Source organism: Lepidochelys kempii, chromosome 4, assembly GCF_965140285.1.
Source record: "Lepidochelys kempii isolate rLepKem1 chromosome 4, rLepKem1.hap1, whole genome shotgun sequence".
Taxonomy (NCBI): Eukaryota; Metazoa; Chordata; order Testudines; family Cheloniidae; genus Lepidochelys; species Lepidochelys kempii.
In genome coordinates this window covers 137,689,796-137,695,795 of record NC_136383.1, presented here as the reverse complement: position 1 = coordinate 137,695,795, position 6,000 = coordinate 137,689,796, and the positions used below count along the sequence as shown (strand labels likewise).

The 6,000-nt window shown below is 49.2% G+C and overlaps 1 long non-coding RNA gene across 1 annotated transcript; it reads right to left on the bottom strand.

Moving 5' to 3' along the window:
* Positions 1-1,273: 1,273 nt before the first annotated feature.
* On the bottom strand, positions 1,274-5,163 carry LOC144930522 (uncharacterized). Its single transcript, XR_013635736.1, has 2 exons — positions 2,382-5,163; positions 1,274-2,240 (listed from the first exon to the last, which is right to left on the bottom strand). It is a non-coding gene; the product is annotated as an uncharacterized LOC144930522 (long non-coding RNA).
* Between the last annotated feature and the right edge of the window lie 837 nt (positions 5,164-6,000).

Genomic DNA, 6,000 nt, shown 5'->3' with positions numbered 1-6,000 from the left:
ACTGTCTCTCTTCTCCCTCATGTCTGGATTCCTGGCTTATAGTCCCCTAGAAGCAGCTTTAACTATCTAATAAATACAAGCTAATTAGGGAACATGGTTTTCCCCTCACCCAGTTGCACACATGGTTCAATCTTGTAGCAGAGAGCCTGCCCCATTCCCATGGGTCAGAACCAGGCTAAAACCTTGGCCAGAGCCAGGGCCTGTATGCCCTACCAGAGTTTAACACAGCTGGGTAACAAGGCTGTAGCCAAAGTATGTCATTGCATGATTTGTTCTTTCCTAACTGCCAGGTAATAGACATGGCCTTTTTTGGGAACCTCCCACCATTGCAGCTCCATCAAGAGTAGGAGCCCTAAAGCAGACAGGGTTCTAGACCACAGTCAGTCACTGACTTGCTGGTGACCCTGGGCAAGTCCCTACCCCTCTCTGTGCCTCAGTTTCCCCTGCCGCCCCTTGTCTGTTTAAGTTGTAAGCACTCAGAAAAGGACTGTTTCATACCCAGCACAATGGGCCTCTGATTTCAGCTGTGGTTTTCAGGTGCAAATGAAACTCATATAAATTAATATTGTCTCCCAGAAAAGTCCAGTACAGAGCCAGTCCAAACCAGAGAACCAACAATAAATTATGAGCTAAGGAGGGGGTCATGTGCGATCCATTTTTAAGCAGAACTCAGTGAGAAGCCCTGTTTTAACACACAGGGGCCGGTTAGCCCTGGGTTCTGTTTCAATGTGGTTATTTGCGTAGTGTAGACAGGGCCTAAGAACCAGCCAGATTAAATGACTTGCCCCAGGAGAAGGGGGCAAATGCTTTTTGCTTCTCTAGCTCCTTCCATTCCAAGTTCCCTTGGTGCGTTACAGGTACTGTCCTCCACAGCCCCCAGTAGGCAAATCAACTCAGGGTGATTATCCCTTCAAACAGAGAGTGAAACCGGGGACCAGGGTGTTGGGGTACCTTCCCAGACCGTTTCTACTCAGGTAGAGAACACCGTGTGCTGTTCTGGGAGAGCACTTGAGCCAGTTCTCTGGAATCCAGAAACACAGTTCAAATCCAGACTCATCACTGAGGTTTCTCTACGGGCATTTCACAAAGCTACACCTGAGCTGATCAACGTACAGAATTATAAATCAGAATATATACATATTTGAAAACAGATGCAGATTACAGCCTACATTATATTCCACGCTTTATGGTAGGTTTACTAATTGCGGGAATCAATCCCTGAATAGGTGTTAAGCTGTCCACGCACTACAAGGCTAGTGAGGAAAGCTGCAAATTTATGCCATATTACTCTTCTCCTTGCTACTTCTTTATTTACTAGCCACATATTATTTACAAGGAATTCACACTTTGTCCACTGTTAGCCTCTGTTTCCCTTATTTCTGTTTTCTTTCATTGTTCATGCAAGGCCTATGCTGGGAAGCAAAGTGACTTGTCCAAAGCAGCAGTAGAAGAGACAGTAACAGACCACAGGTTTCCTGACTCTTATTCTGGCATTTTAAGGACAATGCCATCCCTCTCGGTCTATTTGCCTGCCTATCTAAAGTTCTTGAGCTGGGGAAATATTTGTCTATCCTTAACCCAGAGGACTTTACAAAGGAGAAAGCCAGGGAGATCCTAGAAATAACCAAGCAATTGGTGTTGAGGGTTGGGTGTAGAATGCCTTATTTTAAATCTTTCTGAACCGAGCTGAACAAAATCTGTAAGGATGAGTGAAAAGAGGCACAGAATAGACTGAGTCTATGGACAACTCTGCACTGGAAGTAAGGGGAAGCCTTTTATTGGGTCTGGGGTACAGGATTCTGCAATCAGTAACCCAAAGGTGTGCTCAAGTAATAACCTGCGGTTAAATAATGCCCTCCAGCTGACTTCTGAGAGTTCCCAAACTTCATGTAGCCAGGATCAAATCAGCCCTGGTGGGTGGGAGATAAATGATGGAGATAAAATTCCAGCAAAAGCAAGTTAATAACCCCACCAAAATAATAATTAAGTGAGTTTAAAAGGAAATGATGCAGCACTTTGAAGTCTGATCAACTTTTAATGTCCCATCAGGCTCCTAACCCATGGTTGCCCTTTAGTGTCTGAGTCTTGATTTTCCACATTTTGCCCTTTGATGATGGAAGCTGATGTGTTACAGATTAACAGGAGGAGGGATTGAGGAAAGCGCCTCCAGTCCTCAGAAACTGCAGCAGGTCTGATCCGAGGATCCACTTTCCTTTCTCGGGGCTTGTCTACACGGGGTACTGCCGAGAGAGTGCAAGGGATATGGGGAATCATTTTCCTTTAGAGTTAGAAGAGAGATTATAGAGCTAAGGAAGGAAGATGTAGGGAGAGGATGGGGGAAAGACAGAAAAACACCTGCAGTACAGTCTGAATTTACTCACAATCCCCAGAGCCAGTTCTCTCTCTCTCTCTCTCTCCTGTGCCCATCTCTGCTCCTCTCATTTCGCTTTTGTTGCCCGGCTGGAAAACACAATAACTGTTTACCGAAGGCGCATAAAATTCCCGCAGGAGTTCCAGTCCCTTCTCTGGTCAGGATATGCCCCTCCGACCTCTCAGTCCTGTCAGTTACCAATCCGCAGCACGCCTCATTTCTCGCCCTCGCCAGAGTTTTGCGTTGCTGGTAAAATCGAATCAATCCCGAATTGTCTCCACTGGTAACTTTCCTTAATTTTGAATGCGGTCGCTCCTTTTTAATTTTTTTTTTCTCGTCTAATTGTCGTTTTTTTCTCTTCTAACTAATAGGTCCCCCCAAAGAAACACTCATTTCGCTCAGTCAAGACAGATCAAAACTAAGTCCCAGCTTCGCCCTGGAGAAATTCAGCCGGGGGCAGGGGCAGAGAAAAGGGGCTCCTTTCTTTCTTTGATTAAATGGGTCCCGTAGACTTGCCAGCCTGTGTCTGATTTTTTTTCTAAAGAGCGGCTTTCTCTGGCCGTAGAAATTCCGCCTGAAACAAGGGGCTTGGGTTACCCTGGAAAAGGGGGAAGATCTGATTCCGAGGCAGGTGCCTTGAAGGAGAATCCGGCAGGAAATCACCGGCAGAGCAGAGATGGTGTTGATGGTTTATTTTATTTCCAGTTGTTTTCCCTCCTGGGTAGTCGGGGAAACTTGCACCACACAGGCAAGCCGCCCTGCAAGGGGGTTTACGGACTGATTGGCTTTTAATTCGCGCCTTGTAATAACCACCTGTTCGCAAAAGGAAAGTGAAGTGATTTAGCGCTGAATGTAAACGGCAGCGCCTCTTAAACGGTGTCAAGTCCGCTGCACCAGGGCAGGGAGCGAGCTGAAACTGACGGGGCTGTGACTGCTCCGGAGCGGGTGGCTCTCTCGGCAGAACAGAAATAATAAACACCGTCTTAGCGGCTCCCTGTTCGCTTTCGGCGGCCCGAGCCGTCTCAGGGCACCTTGGAGCCAGAACCCAAATTCGGAGCTTCTGTGCGAAGAAAGACCCTGTTAAACAGCGATGTATCCTGCAGAAAGGAAGCCTTGCCCTCTGTTTTAATGGCTAGGGAACAAAACGCAGCCGCTCCTGTGAGCCTTGTTCTTTAAGGGTTTTACTTCCCTTTTGAAAACGACCTCCCGTTTTCTGCCAGCCGCAAATTGGATGTCTCTAGAAAAGCCTAAACTTTATTCTGTGTGCAAAGGGTCCTGCCTTTCCCACCCTCTCCCGGCCCCCGCGCGAGATGGTGGATACGAGCTGCTGCAGCGGCAGGAAAAGGAGCCGTGTGAACGCTGCAGGAGCGGAACGGCGTCTACCAGGCCGAGCTGATCCTGGTGAAGTCGCTTTCAAAATAGAATTTAAACCGAATTATTATTTTAAAAGAGAAAAGCCGACTGGGCATGTCTGGCAGGCAGAAATGGAAGCTCGATGATTTAGGAATAAGGACTAAATTATTTGCTCCACAGCAAAACCGACGTTGGGAAGCCCAGTCCAAACGGCTCCCGGAAAACAGGCAGCTGCTAAGAGTGACAGGTTTTGACACGTAAGCTGAACCTTCTGGGGGCTTACCTCTGTGCACATCAAATACAGACAAGCTTTTATTTTTAGATTTTCTTTTTTACCCACCGAGTGCGTTTGCAACAACACCAAAACCCACCCCGAAATCCCCAAATCAAACACACAGAGCCCTGCCTTTAAAAACGATTTTTTAAAAAATGACTTTTGTCTTTTTTACACTGGGAAGAAGAATTCTTTGTTTTTACCTTCCCAGTGGATCATTGCGGATCTGAAACCGCAGGTCCCTGGTTTCTAAAGCGTCTAATTTTACTCCGCCAAAGTCCTAATGGTGTTTCCCGGTGGAGACTTGTCCCAGTGCTCGGAAGGCTTTGATCCTGAATACAATAATCTCCCTTCTTAGGTCGATAGCCTGCTCACCTCCATCTGTCTCTTGCCGGTGAGTCGTTTCACATCAGTACTGGGAAGATCTCTGGGTTTCCGAGCCGAGCCGGTGTGCACGCAGGGCCTGGCGCTACACGGCGGTTTGATTCGAACCAAACCTCCCTTTTCCCCTCCTCGGGCGGAGCAATTTTCACTCCACTTTGCATTCCGCTCGAAGCCCTTTCTCGTGGCTTAAAATCCTAGTCTCCCCCACACCTCCAAAGGCAGCGGAACAAAAGGCTCCGGTGGTCCCGTCTATCAACCTCGGGGCCCGATCCCTTCCGGAGCCAGCGGACTCCAGCTCTGCAAGGTCTGGGGCGGGCAGACAGCGCGCCCATAAATAAACGCACACCGGGATAAAGGAGACAGGTGTTTGCTCGCCGCCCGTGCGCGCTTAAAACCCGCTTGCACCGCGCCGGGACCTTCGTTGGCGTCTCCCCATAAGAGCGTCTCGGTCTTTGTTTATTTGTTGCCCTGTGTTTATTTCTCTTTCTTGGAACCTTCTTCCTGCCCCCAGAGCCAATTCGACCGGCCCGGCCCTACCCCATCCCCCGCTTTGCGTCTCATCCTTCCCCTCACCTGCAGCCTCCTGGCTGGGTTTGCCAGGGCAGCAGTTTTGGTCTATTTGTTCGGAGCGGTGTTTGTACGTGTGTGTCTCCCAGCGCACCCCTCCCAGCCCCACTGCGGCCGAAGATGCCCAGAGGAAAAAAGAGGGGGAAACCCTAGGGGTCTGGGCAGAGATCTTGCTGGGGAAGGATCTGTGTTCGCGGCTGTGTGTTGCCTTGATCGCCCTTCCTAAGGGCCGTAAGAACCTCAGGACAGGAAAGCAAGAAGAATAGAAAGAGAGAAGGGTCTCCTCCCCCCCCCCGGCCTTATTTAGTAGTCCCCCCCCCCTTAAATAGTCTTCCTTTCCAGCAAAAGGAAAAGATCGTGGGTTGCCTGCTTGGTGCATTTCAGCCCACTGGAGTGGAAAATAGACTTTACACCCTCATTGTAGCGGACGCTCCGGAGCAGCCCCCTCCTTCACAGGGTTAACAAAACTTCAATCAAAGTACGGACACTGGACTTCTCCAACAGGGAGCCAGAGCCAAAACCCGGGGTGAACTCTGCGAGAGAAGGGGTGGAGATCTTAGAGCAAGGGGAAGCGGGGTAATAACCAGGGCTCGGGGAGTTTGCGCCAGCGGCTGGGAATTCGCATTGATTTTTTCCCCCACACGTCCCCCTCCCAGTCTGCGCCCTAATTAAAAACACCAGGTGCATTGAGTTGGCCGGTGGGGAGAAGTCACAAAGCCAGAGCTACCCCGTCTTTGAGTCACCGGGGTCAGCCACGAGCTCAGAAAGTTAAGAATAATCAGGCCGACCCCAAAGCATGAGTGTACCCCGAGATCTTATTGTCCCGAGTGTCCTTTGATGTGAGAGATTTACATTTGCAACTGAAAAGAACCCGTCAGAAATTGTCCACCACTGAGCCGCGTGGTGAGACAGTCAGGGATGTCTGCCCATCTATCTGCACAGCGTTTATCTTCTTCCTACGTGAGCACATTCCAGGACGTCTGTGTGTGCAACACACACTCACACAATGCATGTGTGTAGTTATCTGTCAGGGATGCTTTTAAACATGGAT